Source organism: Callithrix jacchus, chromosome 13, assembly GCF_049354715.1.
Source record: "Callithrix jacchus isolate 240 chromosome 13, calJac240_pri, whole genome shotgun sequence".
Classification (NCBI taxonomy): Eukaryota; Metazoa; Chordata; class Mammalia; order Primates; family Cebidae; genus Callithrix; species Callithrix jacchus.
The window spans coordinates 21,262,053-21,278,262 of record NC_133514.1 but is presented as its reverse complement, the minus strand read 5'-3'; the positions used below and the strand labels follow the sequence as shown (position 1 = coordinate 21,278,262).

General features: G+C 47.2%; 1 pseudogene; it reads left to right on the top strand.

Annotated features, from left to right (window-relative positions):
• The first annotated feature begins 5,612 nt into the window (after nt 1–5,612).
• Nucleotides 5,613–5,712, top strand: LOC118147037 (U6 spliceosomal RNA; annotated as a pseudogene).
• Nucleotides 5,713–16,210: the final 10,498 nt, after the last annotated feature.

Genomic DNA, 16,210 nt, shown 5'->3' with positions numbered 1-16,210 from the left:
CTTCCTCCAGCACAAGGTTAACAGCCAAAGGCCACTCCACCCGTCAAAATGGCGTTCACCAATGTCAGTCTCCCTAGAAACCAGGATTTTGTATTGTGGCTAAAGTTCCAGTATCCTATGGGACAGAATGGTAGCATGAATGTAAATCAAAGGGCCTGTATGGACCTGAGGACTTCAGGGCTCACACGAAAAAGTTAAGCTTTGTGGGGAAGGTAAGATGGGAATATGGGTGTAGACAGTAGCTTCAAAATACATCAGATTCCTTTTCTAAGCATTCGTATTCCTCATTTCCACAAGAGGGCAGCAGCCCCTGAACAGTGTCACTCTGGCTGGCTAAACACTGAGTTCCAGAAACAGACACTTTCGGCTCAGTGGCCATTAACGGTTCACTGAATCAAATAGTGCTTTTTTTGGAGCTGCATGTTAGCCTGGGGGCTATAAGGGAACATGCTCTGATAAAATTAAAACAAACTGAAATCGGTGCAAAGAGCCCCATACTGTGGAATTGGAAGATCTGGGTAGAGAGTTGGCAGGGATGATCTTGTCCATCCATTTCCTGGTAACTGAAGGGCTTTCTGAGCATCTGAAGCAGTGAGATTCAGTTTCTGGTGAAGGTGCGACAGTCCACTCAAGGATGGGCATCTCTGGTAGTTGGAATAATCTTCCTAAACCAAGCAGCTTGCCTTCCTATAATTTCACAGAGGGAATATTCTTGAGCTGTCCCCTAGGGCTCTCCCAGGTGTTAATCCTCTGCCATTTTGAAGACAGTTGGCCACTTCCAAGTCTTCAGTCTAAATAGTTCTAGTTCTCTACATCCCTCCCTTTATGAGTAAGGGAGTTACTCATCTCTCTGGTGACGTAACGGTTTTAGAAGTCAGATCTAGCCTCCTGACATAGTACCTCTGTTCGTGGGTCTGTGCTGTCCATAGAAGATCTCCAAAATCTAAAGGCTCAGCTCATGGAAATCAAAGCCTCTCACAAGCAGGAAGCTGGAGCTGGAGGCAAACAGTGAACACGGGACTTGGGACCAACTCAGAGAGGCTGGGACTCTGATTCAGGCTTAGGTTGCTGGAAGCCTCTGTGTGCTCTGAATTAAGACATTCTGTTCCCTGGTTCTACTGGACTTTCCCCCAGGATCTACTAATCAGTAGCACTCAAGTGTGGCCCTAGCACTAAGGAAGCTTCATTAGTGGTTTACCTAATAGACGTTCATTGTTCAGATAAAACTTGGAAAGTTCAGGTAGGTATGAAGAAGAGAGTCCCATAATCCTATGACTTAGAGGAAGCAACATGTTTTTCATATCAAACCTTTCAACAATCATGCCTCTACCAACTGTGGCTTTGCCCTTCTATCTTGTTAAGCCAAAGCCCATGGCAATTCTGGCTACTTTCTCCTCAGGACCACATATATATATGTATGTATATATGTAATATATATATATGTATATATGTAATATATATTACATATATATGTATATATGTAATTATATAATATGTAATATATATGTAATTATAGAAATCATGTCAGGAAGAGCTGTGTTTAAGGTATAAACTTTCAGTAGATGCACTTACAAAACAGCCATGTTGTTTAATTTGGGGTCTGTTGAAAAACAAAAATAATTTCAAAATAACAAAGTTCGATTGAATTCCTTAGATTACATGTACCATGAGGGGAATTGTAGTCCTTTGGCAGTACTTCTCAAAAGCCCCTTTCTTCTGTTTTTTGTTTTTGTTTTTGTTCTGGTTTGGTTTGTTTTTTTTTTTTTTTTTTTGAGACGACCTGTCACCCAGGCTGGAGTGCAGTGGTGCCATCTCGACTCACTATAACCTACAACCTCTGCCTCCCGGGCTCAAGCAATTCTCCTGCCTCAGCCTCCTGAGTAGCTCAGATTACAGGTGCATGCACCACCACGCCCAGCTAATTTTTGTATTGTTAGTAAAGATGAGGGTTTCACCATGTTGACCAGGCCGGTCTTGAACTCCTGACCTCAAGTGATCCACCCGCCTTGGCCTCCCAAAGTGCTGGGATTACAGGCGTAAGCCACTGTGCCTGGCCTATTCTGGATATTTCTTATAAATGAAATCATACAGTGCTTCTTTTAGTTAACATAATGTTTCCTAGGTTCATCCAGGTCACAACACAAAATCATGCTTCATTTCTTTTTATTACCAAGTAATATTTCATTATATGAATATACAACTTTGTATCCATTCATTGGCTGACAGACGTTTGAGTTGTTTCTACTTTTGGGCCAGGAATCCTGCTAGCAACATTCATGTACAAGTTTTTGTGTGGATATATGTTTCATTCCTCTTTAGTATATACCTAGGAATGGAATACCTACAGCTGGGTCATAAGATAACTCCGTGTTTAACCTTTTGAAGAACTACTAAACTATTGACCAAAGTGGCTGCCCAATTTTATATTTTCATTGGCAGTGTATTGGGGTGGAGTTTCTTATAATGCCAAATAATTCAATTTGTTCAGGAAGCAAGTAACATCTAGCTTATTTACTGAGCTTTTAAAGATATACTTAATGTCATTGCTTAAGAAACCAAGTTGGCCAGGCGCAGTGGCTCATATCTGTAATCCCAGCACTTTGGGAGGCTGAGGCGGGTAGATCACAAGGTCAAGAGATCGAGACCATCCTGGCCAACTTGGTGAAACCCCATCTTTACTGAAAAACATAAAAATTAGCTGGGCGTGGTAGTGCACACCTGAAGTCCCAGCTACTCAGGAGGCTGAGGAAGGAGAATCACTTGAACCCAGGAGGCAGAGGTTGCAATGAGTTGAGATTGCGCCACTGCATTCCAGCCTGACAACAGAGTGAGCCTCCCTCTCAAAAAAAAAGAAACCAGGTCTTTATTTACTATAAGATTCCAAGTGCTTTAATGTAGTTGAAACTAAAGAAAATAAATTTTGCATTCTGCCTCTTAATTGCATGGGAAACTGTACTTACTAAGCATTCCGTTTAATGACTGTGTAATACTTTATTGTAAATATACTCATATTTTCTCTATGGTTTAATATTTAGAGTATTTTCAACTTTTGCCTATACTGTGATGATTCATTAGTACGTAAATATTCATCTGTATTCTGGGATATTTAAGAGATTTCCAAAAGTATAGGACAAAGAATATGAACTCTACCAAAGCTCTTATTAGCTCCACTGCTTTTTTTTTTTTTTTTTTTTTTGAGACGGAGTTTCGCTCTTGTTACCCAGGCTGGAGTGCAATGGTGCGATCTCGGCTCACCGCAACCTCTGCCTCCTGGGTTCAGGCAGTTCTCCTGCCTCAGCCTCCTGAGTAGCTGGGATTACAGGCATGCGCCACCATGCCCAGCTAATCTTTTGTATTTTTAGTAGAGACAGGGTTTCACCATGTTGACCAGGATGGTCTCAATCTCTTGACCTCGCGGTCCACCCGCCTTGGCCTCCCAAAGTGCTGGGATTACAGGCTTGAGACACCGCGCCCGGCCAAGCTCCACTGCTTTAAAAAAGATGTGTGACAGCCTTTGGTCTCACCATGATTTCATTGCTCCCTCACTAGCACTGTTCTTTCTTGTTAAAACACTAAAACCAAAAACACCTTGAGACCTCCAGCCTCTCAGAGGTCCCCATTGTGTTCCCTATCCGTGACTAGCCATCTCCTTTCTCTCCAGAAACCACTATCCTGGCTTGTAATAGGGGGAAAAATCCTTGCTAATTTAATGCTTTTGTATACTGTATTAAAGTAAACCAAGTTATCACTAAATTCCAACATTTTTAAGCCATTTGGGTTTTTTTGTTGTTAGGTTTTTTTTGGAAATTCAGGGCTTAGCCATGTGCTTTGCAAAGATAGCTTTCTTCATTTCAAGGTCCCCAAATGGGTGGGGATGGGGAGCCCACATGATTTCTAAAATCCAGGGTCTTATATCTGGCCAGTGTGCCCTGGCTGTGCCCAGGATCTCTCCTGGGCAGCAAATGGGACTTCTTTCTTGCCATCTTGTCTACGTAATGATGGGCCTTTTCCTGTCCCTCCCGTATCCCCAAATAAAACTCCAGAGGATGACAATCCAAGGCTCAAAGACAGCAGCAGAACTTTTGCATGATGAATGGACCATTTCACCCAAGCAGAACACTGCTAAATTCACCGCTCTACTCCTAATCAAATTTTTTAGAGGTGGTGAGTTCCCTTTCTAGAACAGGATACAATAAATTAGAGCCATTGCTCTTTCCCCTACAGACCTGTACAGAAGCCTAGAATGGGAAGCTCTGGCTTCCCAGCTTGAGGACAACAGGATGTTTTTCTTAGATCAGACCTGGCACTTTTCCCCAGCTCCACTGTGGGCTCTGTTCCCTGGTCTTCCCTTGCATTGAGAAATACAATTACCAACATATGGGAAGTGACATTAACACAAATTCAGGTGACTGGAACTCTCTGGGGAAGCACATAGTACTCTGCTGCTGCCATGCAAAAAGAAGGAATAGAATTTTCCCCAGGAGCCCAGGAAAGATTCCAAGTTCATTGCTGTTGTCAGCATGAACCCCCAGGCCCACCTCAATCCACCAAACTCTACTATTGTTATTTGCAACTCTCTGAAGATAGGGCAGGGGGGAACGTTACTGCTAGCACTACCTGAGGTTCAGGGAGGTTAAGTAACTGACCCAGATTTAGTTAGAAGAACTGGGATTGGAACTCAGGGATGCTGAAATCTTGTGGAGATTCCTTCTGTCACTGTGTTCCTGCTGTGCAGGAAACGCCTCAGATTGTGGTAGCCTAATGTGGAAAATCTTGGGCTTTGGATAACAGTAGATCCAAGATGAAATCTGTGTTCTACCATTATATTATGGGAATTTAGACAACTATTTACTATCTCTGACTCTATTATAACTGGGGTCAGAGATAAACTGTTAAAGATTAAGTGAAAACACTACAAAATATCTACCAGAGTATCTGGCTTTGCGTTTTTCTAACTGATTGCATGACAAATGGCAGAAATGTCACAGGGTAGAAATGAGAGGTCCTCTGGGTGTTTGGAGAACTATTTAATCTCCCAGCCTCCATTTCTACATTTCTAATAATACAACAACAACAACAAAGTCTAGGGGCTAGGTACAGTGGCTCACACCTATAATCCCAGCACTCTGGAAGGCCAAGGTGGGAGAATGACTTGAGGCCAGGAGTTTGACACCAGCCAGGCAGCATAGCAAGACCCTGCATCTACTAAAATAAAAATTAGCCACACCTGGTGGCATGTATTTGTAGTTTTAGGGTATTTTTCTTAGACCTGGCACTTTTCCCCTGCTCTGCCTCATGGGCTCTGTCCCTGGTCTTCTATTACACTCAGAAAGCTGAAGCAGGAGGATCTTTTGAGCCTAGGAATTCAAGATTAATACTGAGCCATGATCATGCCACTGCACTCTAGCCTTGGCAACAGAACTAGACCCTGTCTCTACAAGAAAAGGAAAAACAAGCCTTATATTTTTATGATAAAATGAATTCACAGTTTTGAGACATTCAAGTCCCATGCCTCAATGACTATGTCATTTAGCCTTAGTTTCCTTATCTGTAAATCAGTCTGAGCAGGGATTATCTCTGGATTGCCAGGTGAGAGTAGACCTTAAAAGTAGGTGCTCACTTCGGCAGTACTAAAATTGAAATGAGACAGAAAAGATTAGCCTGGCCCCTGCACAAGGAGGATGTTTAAAAGAAGAAAGAAAAAAAAATCAAAAGTAGATGCAAATCGTTTTATAATGCATGATCTCAAAACAAAAGGAAAAGAGTAAGATTCCATGTCGCCTAGAAGAATTAGTGATCTTAAGTGGTTTTGAGTGTCTAGAGGAAGCTCATGTTTTATTGTGTCTCTTACGTGGCTGATGAAAGACTTTCTATTTTATTAATGATGGTGCTGAAGCCAGATGTTAAGTAACTTGCCCAAGTTCACATAGGTAGTGTGTGACCAGCCTGGCTTTAACTCATGGCTTATTCTCCAAAGACCACGGTTTTTTGTTTGTTTTTGTATTTTAAGGTAAGAAGGTTATGGCCAGGCCTTTAAGTGTTACCAGAGAAATAAGGTCAATGGCTATCAATGTGTGTATGCAGAATTTCTTAGTAGGATGGCTAACCTTAGGGCTATCAGAATTGTATTCCTACCTAAAACTACTTCAGGAAAGACAGGCTTGGGAGTGACACCCTTTTCGTAAGTGCAAAATAAAATACCAAACTCTAGTGACCTTGTACTATCTTCTCTCCACGCCTACTGACACCACTCCCAACCATATTAAAAGAGTCCCCCAGAGAGCTGCCATGAGGGTGGCCAGCATGGCCGCAGGGAGGGCTGATGCACCACTAACCCCAGGACCTCTTCTTTCTGCAATGACACCCACCAATGAGCACGTCTCAGAGGATGGGGATAGGTACTAGAGAGCTCTTATAGCCTGAGGACAAGACAGGATCCTGTGGCTCCTGAGGGGCCCAGGAAGGCACAAGGAGCAGGTGCCAGCTCCAGCAGCCTTTCCTCTGCAGGCCCCTGAGTCTTCATAGACTGTCCCGTCAAGGAGTGGGTACCCTTCCCTGAGGAGAAGCTCCAGGGAAGGCAGCCCTGGGCATGACCCCCAGGTAGCAGCTGCTCATGGCTGAGAGAGGGAGCCCACCTTCCCGAGCTCTGGCTATGCCCTTAGACCCCAAGGCCCAGCCATCACTGCTCAGTTTAGTCATTGACAATTGTCTAGAGATTGTGCCACCAGTCTTTCCAGAGCAAGAATTACTTCTCAACTCAGTGTCCAAAAAAAAGGAGAGAGGGCTTGAATTCTAATTCCTAGATAGATGATTAGCCACGTCACGGCATCCCCAGGAAGTGCTAATTTTTAATAAATTTCCAGAAAGGACCAGATATGTCCTTCTCAAGCTGTTTTCTCTTCTTCTCTTCCTCTTTCTCCCCATTCCACTTACTTCTCCCAAATCCAAACACCCAGGCGCTCAGACTGACAGAGACAGCTGTGCTGTAGCCCTTACAGTTGGTTGGCTAGGGCAGTCTGGGTTTCTTTTGCTAGTTGGAAGACATGGGTGAGGAGGGGGTATTGTGATCAAGCATCAGGAGCTTCTCTACTCTAGAGATTTTTAGGCCCAGAGAGGACTAACCTCTGTCCCCTCCCCTCCCCTCCCCACTTCACCTCTTCTTTCCTTTTTTCTTTTTTTGAGACAGAGTCTCACCCTGTAGCCTAGGCCCAGGCTGGAGTACAATGGCATGATCTTGGCTGACTGCAAACTGCCTCCTGGGTTCAAGCAATTCTCCTGTCTCAGCCTCTGGAGTAGCTGGGATTACAGGCATGTGCCATTACACACAGTTAATTTTTGTATTTTTAGTAGAGACAGGGTTTCACCATATTGGCCAGCCTGGTCTCAAATCCCTGACCTCAAGTGATCAACCCACCTTGGCCTTCCAAGGTGCTGAGATTACAGGTGTGAGCCACTGCATCTGGCCTTTTTTCTGAAGCCTGCTCTGGGATTGGCCTGGCCCTGAACAGAAGGAAGATGCCCAGCAGCAGCAGCACCATCATGGACCCTGGCTCAAAGCCCTCATACATTTCAGGTCTGTGTCAGTTAGCATATATGGGGAAACTTAGAGTAGCCATAGGCGCAGGTATCTGTGTGTTTAAAGAGGCAGCAGTGCTTTTTTTTTTTTTCTTTAGGTGCATACTATATCTGGCATATCTCCCCATGTTGTCCCTCCCCACCCTTTCGTCCCTCCCCATCCCCTGCTGTCTCTTCCCTACCCCCACCAACTGCCCCCAGTGTGTGATGCTGCTCTCCCTGAGTCCACATGTTCTCATTGTTCAACACCCACCTATGAGTAAGAACATGTGGTGTTTGGCTTTCTGTTCTTGTGTCATTTTGCTGACAATGATGGTTTCCAGATTCATCCAAGTCCCTACAAAGGACATGAACTCTTCGTTTTTTATGGCTGCGTAGTATTCCATGGTATATGTACCACATTTTCTTTGTCCAGTCTATCATTGATGGGTATTTGGGTTGGTTCCAGGTCTTTGCTATTGTACACAGGGCTGCAATGAACATACATGTGTATGTGTCTTTATAGTAGAAAGATTTATAGTTCTTTGGGTATATACCCAATAATGGGATTGCTGGGTCAAATGGAATTTCTTTTTCTAGGTCCTTGAGAAATCACCACACTGTCTTCCACAATGGTTGAACTAATTTACACTTCTCCCAACTGTGTAAGAGTGTTCCTATTTCTCCATATCCCCTCCAGCATCTGTTGTCTCCAGATTTTTTAATGATCACCATTCTAACCGGCGCGAGATGGTGTCTCAATGTGGTTTTGATTTGCATTTCTCTAATGACCAGTGATGATGAGCATTTTTTCATATGGTTGTTGGCCTCATATATGTCTTCTTTTGAAAAGTGTCTGTTCATATCCTTCACCCACTTTTGAATGGGGTTGTTTTTTTCTTGTAAATCTGTTTTAGTTCTTTGTAGATTCTGGATATTAGCCCTTTGTCAGATGGGTAAACTGCAAAAATTTTTTTCCCATTCTATTGGTTGCTGGTTTGCTCTAATGATGGTTTCTTTGCTGTACAAAACCTCTGAATTTTAATTAGATCCCATTTGTCTATCTTGGCTTTTATTGCCATTGCTTTTGGTGTTTTAGTCATGAAGTCCTTGCCTATGCCTATGTCCTGGATGGTTTCGCATACGTTTTCATAGTGTTAGGATTTATATTTAAATCTTTAATCCATCTGGAGTTAATTTTAGTGTAAGTTGACAGGTAGGGGTGCAGTTTCTTCTTTCTGCACATTGCTAGCCAGTTTTCCCAACACCATTTATTAAACATGGAATCCTTTCCCCATTGCTTGTTTTTGTCGAGTTTGTCAAGAACTGAAGGAGATGGAGACACAAAAAACCCTTCAAAAAATCAACAAATCCAGGAGCTGGTTTTTTTAAAAGATCGACAAAATAGACCACTAGCCAGATTAATTTAAAAAAAAGAAGAATCAAATAGACGCAATAAAAAACGATAAAGGGGATATCACCACTGATCCCACAGAAATACAAACTACCATCAGAGATTACTACAAACAGCTCTATTCACATAATCCAGTAAACCAGGAAGAAATGGATAAATTCGTAGGCACTTGTACTCTACCAAGACTAAACCAGGAGGAAGTTGAAACCCTGAATAGACCAATAACAAGGACTGAAGTAGAGGCAGCAATCAATAGCCTACCAACCAAAAAAAGTCCAGGTCCAGATGGGTTCACAGCCAAATTCTACCAGACGTATAAAGAGGAGCTGGTACCATTCCTTCTGAAACTGTATCAAACAATACAAAAGGAGGGAATCCTCCCTAATTCGTTTTATGAGACCAACATCATCCTGATACCAAAACCAGGCAGAGACTCAACTGAAAAAGAAAACTTCAGGCCAATATCCATGATGAACATCGACGCCAAAATCTTCAATAAAATACTGGTAAAATACTAGCAGTGCTTTTAATCCTGTTACAGAAGTAAAATTAAAAGTGAAAGGACACACACAGAATCTTGTGACTCTTGCTGCATTTCCATTATTTACCATCGGGTGTCAGTAGACCACATGGGAAGAGGGAGCTTTAAGAGCTGGGGTACTCGAGTTGGTACCTAGGGAGGGAGCTCCTCCTCCATTTTCCTGTGGATCTCTCAGTGGGAATCATCCTAGTCACCTCCTCCCCTTACCCCCTGCTGCCCTTATTCTACCCCTGGTTTTGTCTGTCCTTGTATTCCCAGCAGTTCTGTACTGGAAGGTGCCTTCTGTGTTCTCTGCAGGGCATCCCTCTTTGACTCAGGCTAGCAATGGCCAGAATTCATTAACTGTGTGCCAGCTTGCACTAATCATCTGATTTACTTATCAAAACAGCTCTCTGACATGGGCACAACTAGTTAGGCCGATTGACAGATCAGGAAGGGGCCTGGAGAGATGAAGGGCAGCTTCATGGGACGCATGCATTATGGACTTTACCTGGGTGGTTTCCCCAGAGGCGGAGCCACACCACCTCATGAGGTCACTCCTCTCTTCAGATTGTGCTAAATCACTGGGCTCTAAGTCAGCTCACAGGACAACTTTTAGTAGCTTCTGTTTCCTCATGACAAAGCCCAAAGACTGACCTTCTAGTTCTTCCCAGCACATTACACAGGCAGAAGAGAGAAGGTGATTATGCAGAGAAGGCAGCCTCCTGCCTGCCCCAGAGGACCCGGCCCTAAGCACACATTTGTCTTCTCCCAAATAAGTCATACTTGAAAACTCTCTTGCCCTAGCTTTGGGAAAGCAAATATCTGGAGGGTGCTACTTTTGTGGTCAAAATCCAGCCGAGTGTGGTGGCCCATGCCTATTATCTGAGCACTTTGGGAGGCTGAGATGGGTGGATCACCTGAGATCAGGAGTTCGAGACCAGCCTGACTAACATGGTAACCCCCCCCCGCCCCCCGTCTCTACTAAAAATACAAAAATTAGCTGGACATGGTAGCACATGCCTGTAACCCCAGCTACTTGGGAGGTGGGGGCACAAGAATGGCTTGATCCCAGGAGACAGAGGTTGCAGTGAGCCAAGGTCGCACCACTGCCCGACAGCCTTGGCAGTAAGCGAGATTCTGTCTCAAAAACAAATCCAGCTCTACATTTAAGCCCAGGTTGAGTGGTGCTCCCTGCCCAAAACTACGTATTTAAATCCTAACCCCCAATGCCCAGAATTTGACCTTATTTGGAAATAGGGTCATTGTAGATAGAGTTAAGATGAGGTCACACTGGAGTAGGGTGATACTCTAATCCAATATGACTGGTGTCCTTATTTAAAAATGGCCATGTGAAGACAGAAACCTTATGTGAAGATTGCAGTGATGCAGCTACAAGCCAAGGAGTGCTGAAGGATGCCAGCAGGCTGCTGGAATCTGGGAGAGCTGCAGGAACTAGATTCTCCCTCACAACCTGTGGGTGGAACCAGTCTTGCTGACACCTTGATTTTCAGACTTCCAGAACTGTGAGACAATACATTTCAGTTGTTGAAACCACCTGGCCTGTGGTACTTGGTTACAGCAGCCCACCCGAGCAAAGGAATATATCAATTCCAATGCCTCCCCTTCAGAGCCATGGGGTCTTCCCTGCAGCAGGTCAGGACTGATGTCCCCGAGGGGCACAGGAAGACACAAGGAGCAGGTGCCAACTCCAGGAGACCTTTCCCTATGGGCTCTGGGGTCTCGGGGACACAGCTCTGTCCCCTCCAAGGAGAAGCTCTGGAGAAGGCAGCCCTGGGCATCACCCTCAGGCGACAGCTTTGCAAGCCCAAGAGAGGGAGCCCACCCTCCCCAGCTTTGGCTGGGCCTATAGACCCCAGGGTCCAGGTGCCAGTGCTTGGGGTTTGGTCTGGTCGAATATATGGAGCACTCACTCAGCGAGCCTTGAGTTTCAGGCTGTCTTGCTCAGCCTAGGAGCTGTTCAAGCTCGCGTTGTTTTATCTTGGCCAAGGCAGATCTGCCCTACTAGGGCCCTGAAAGAGGCAGGTAGCCCAGGAGGTAACTTGGTCAGGGCTGAGAAGGGGCAGGTAAAGGGTTTAGGGAAGAAGAAAAAAAGAAGCCATCCCTTCTTGAGCAAGGTCTGAGCACCAGGAGGCCAGCAGGGGGCTACCTGATGTTTTTCTCTCACCTGACCTTACCCATTTTGAGGGGATATGAGGGGGAGGGGGAGTGGCGGCACCAGGGCTTAACCCTTTCTAGAGGCACCTTGGGTCCTAGTGAGGAAAGAGTGTATTGAGTATTACTGACAGGTGTTTTATATACACTTTCTCATGTCCACCCTGTAAAGCTGATTCCTATTTCACAGATGAGAAAACTGAGGCTTGGGTTAGATAACATGACCGAAGTCCCACGGTGTGCTGGATCTCACAGTCAGTCTGCATAGCTGCTCCTGCTCCGTCTGGTTCCCAAGCACCAGCTTTGAGAGCAGTACTTCTGTCTGGGGTGTTGGTTTTGACTTCTCTTGTGGTGAAGCTCTGGGGTTTAAGGTGGAGTCTCGTTGGTGACCCGAGAGCAGCCAGCTGGGACCCTCTAACAAGGGGGAGCCTGGCGCTATGTCCTTATCACCAAGGTCACTGCTGATCTTTATCAAAACCACCAAATGTCCCGTCCTCCTCCTGCAACCTGCGCGATGGCCTGGGGGTCCCTGGAATTGAGCTGCTGTTAAACAAAGGGCTGCTCGCGTGAACCTCCTCCAACCCGGGGCCCAGCGGGGACAGCAGGTATCTACTACGCAAATGGGAGCAGGACCGCAGCTGCCACCCAGAACATTAAACACTCTGACTCTGTTTTCTTAATTCCCCCTCCCTGCTAAGTGCTGATTATGGGTCTGCCTGGGGCCTGATCCTTCCAGCCACCTGACTTCAGCCAGTGGGGCACCCAGAGAATGTGAGCAGCTGGTGGGTCACACTTCAGGCGGGGCAGCAGATGCAAGGCACTGATTATTCTGGGAGGGCTGCACTGGGGGGCCAGCATTTGCACTTCAAAAGGGGACGAGCCCCTGGGCCCCACTCTTGGGACCTGGGTCTGTTCTGGGGAAAATCATGTTGCTTTGAGTGAGTTACCCACCCGGGCTCCACCCCCTTCTTAACAGAGGGCGGTTTAAACAACCTCTTGGAGTTCACGGCACTCGCTAGACACTCCCTGGGACCCTCCCCCATTTGGCAGCTCTCCTTTTAGTGGGGTTTCCTCCTATGTGGACGGAGCAGGAGGGACCAGGGCTTTAGCAAGCCCCCACCCTGTACTTGCATCCTTGAATCTCAGTCCTCCCAGTGTCCCTTTTGTGGATCGGATTGTGTCCCACCAAAAGACATACTGATGTCCTAACTCCCAGGATTTCAGAATGTGACCTTACTTGGAAATAGGGTCATTGCAGATATAATTAGTTAAGAGGAGGCAGCTCCTAATCCAATAGGACTGGGGTCATTATAAGAAGAGAGACCCATAGAGGGAAACACCATGTTAAGACACAGAGGGAAGAAACAGCCAGGAAGACAGACGTGGAGATGGGAGCAATGTGGCTACAAGCCAAGGAACACCTGGGACCACCAAAAGCTGGAAGAGGCAAGGAGGACATCTCCTTGGAGCCTTCTGCGGGAACATAGCCCTGGACCAAACACCTCGATCTTGGACTTTCAGCCTCTGGAACTGGGAGATAACTAATTTCTGTTGTTTTAAGCCACATGGTCTGTGTGACTCATGGCAGCCCTAGGAAACTGACAGATCCCTGAACTTCATGGTAAAGCATCACAAGCATCTTGCTGTAGCGGGATCCCACCCTGAAGTATGGCTTGGGTAACCAGCCCTAGGGCTCCCACCCCTCACCCACTCCCCATTTCCCTCCTCTGCCCACCACCTTGTAATTAAGCCCTGAAGTGATTAAGGAGTGACCAGTACCCTGAGACCTCTTCTCTCCCCACAGGGCAGGAGTTGCTGGCTTCCCTTCCTCTCAGGGCCTCTGAGAGAAAGCAGGGACTGTCACTGTGCCCACCCTTCTAGGGGACACAAAGCAGGGGCACCCCACCTCATGTTAAGCCTGCTCCCTTCACCCCCCCACCCCCAGAGGGCTGGGGGTCTTCATTGCCTCGGTGTGCCTCATTGGGCTGTGGCAGGGAAAGCCCTCAGCTCTCCCGGCACCCCCTCCCCCATCCCTGCAGTCTTTTCTCTCTTCTCTCAGTTGAGTACAATAGCCTGGAAATAGCCACTTTTTCTGTCATTTACTGCCTAGAATGGCCTTGCCAGGCAGCCCAGGTCCTTTCCAGATCACTCGTGACCCTTGTGTAGGAGGAGCTGGGCCCCTGGAATTCAAGGGGTTTGCTCAAGGCCATTTGGGAGACCTGGCCATGGGCCCCTGGGAAGTCTGATGCCGTGTCCAGAGCCCCTTGTACTGAGCACCTGCCAGGGCCAAATGGGTGCTGGGCTGGCTTCTGGGGTCAATGCATTGAAGAAGAAGATGGGGCCACCTGTCAAGGTCCCACCTACAGCTGAGCTGGCTCTCAGACTTAAGGAGTCTGGCTTTTGGGCAACCCACAGAACAACTATAAGCAGCCACCTCGACCCCAGCCCTCCTCCCTCATCAGCCCAGAGTCTGGCTGAACGCCGAGGCGCATAGGAGGCATTCAACCGAGGTTCCCTCTCCCTGAGAGTTTTCTTCCTAGTGGTGAGTATCCACAAACACCTACACAGTTGGCTGTGGAGCAGGAGGAGGTGTGTGAATGTGGCCCATGACGCAGCTTGGCCAAGCCATGTGGTGTGGTCTTGATGCCATCTGTGGGGGGCTTGGTATGTGGGCATGGGTAAGAGACCCTGCCCCATTCATTAGGTTTGGTTTGTGGGGCGCGGTTCAGAGGTGGGGGGCGGCAATGATGAGTGCAGAGAAGAGGGGAGAGAAAGGAGGGTATGGGGGGACCTAGGGGTGGCCCAGATTCCCCTCCTGGATGAGGTTTTCATTCGCCAATTGTCGAGAGTGCAGAGCTGCGTCCCTCATTGAGGCTTGCCCTCAGCTCAAGGAAGCTTCCTGGCCCAGGCGTACACTAACCCCCCTTTTCTAATATAGCTGTGCCCTTTGGGAATCTATAAGTAGGGAAATGCCCAATCAGGCTAAGATATTGTAAGACAGAAGCAGGAAATTGGCCTCAGGCAGCAGGGGGAGACAGGAGGTAACCAGATTGGGTCGGGGGAGCAGGACTTTGAGTGGGGGACTTGCCTTTGATTTTCTGCAGTGTGAGTATTGGGTGATGCCAGCTCTTCCTGGAGCTGGCCCATTGGCACGGCTGTGTCCTCTCCCACTTTCTAAGTATAGTCTTGGAGGCCCAGCCAGATGAAAGCTGGAGCCAGAATTTCCCTGAAAGCATTTGCTTCACAGGGGAGGGGCCTGGGAAGCTGGTAAGGGAGGCAGGTGAGGTTGACAGTGGGCAGTGGAGCTCAGGCCACTCCTCTCCCCTTTCTGAGGGGCGGGCGGGTGCCAGGCAACCCTCCTGCTCCAGCATGGCAGCAATCCAGGTGGGCAGAGCAGGCCAAGCACCTTCCAGCTCAGATGGGTATATTTCAGAGGCCAGAAGAAATGGTGGCCTGGGAGAGCTGGCCACTCTGATGTGTAGTGTGGGAGGACAGCGAGGCGACCCTTATCATCACTGTGACTTTTGTCTACTGCTGTAGCAAGGCTGGGAGGAGGAGGCAGCCTGGCAACAGACCAAGTGCTCATGCCTTGGCCATAGTCAGGCCCAGGACTGCAAGCATCCACTGCACAGCTTCTTCAGGTGTAGAACACAGGGCTGCTGTGAGAGTTACATGCAAGCGACAGGGTTGAGAAGTCAGCCAGCACCCCACCCAGCCAATACCATGGGTGCCAGGGAGCTTCCTATTTGGTGTGGATAGTACCTACCATCAGCCTGCTTTGCTGAGCCCCTGGAGTCTCTGCCTGGAAGAACCAGTCGAGCAAAGGGAACCCTGGACCTTGAAACCCACAGACTATGTGTGCCTGGCCTTTGCAACCCAAAAGAGGACCATCAGCATGACAGTCTGTGGCAGGCAAATCGTCCTGTTATTTTTGGTATAAGAAATTTAATTCGTTTCCCATGTGACTGATTACAACTGCTGTCATGAGCCTACTTGACTCTCATCTGTAATTGAGGCAGTCAGGGGCGAGGGGCAGAAGGAGAATGAAGGGGGACGGTTGCTGTGTGTGCATATGTGTACGCTCAGGCTGGCACTATGTGGCGGACCTGAAAGAGGAGGGAGAGACAAAGAGGGACCATAGGTGGTGAATAAGGATTCTAACCGGCTCCCTTTCAGCCAGGAGTTTTGGTCAGTGTGACAGTTACAGGCTGGCCCAGCCCAGCCCAGCTCCAACGCACCCCCTGCAAATACCTCCTTGTTCCTTTCTTTCTTCAGCTGTGCCCTCTGTCCCAGAGGCTTTACCCAGAAGCCAGCTTTCTGGAGTTGAAACCTGGAGAGAAAAGGTTCAAGGGAGCTGGGGAGACAGAAGATCAGAATAAGATCAGTTGTTTCCCATGGAATAGAGCTTCACCAGGCCAAGGGAGCCTGGGGCACCATTGTAGCTCCTCATGGCTTAAGCAGGGACATTTTGTTAACAAATACTAATAAGTGTCATGTCACTAAGTTGTGGCAGTTGTAATAAACAGTAGCAATACTTGAACTTTTAT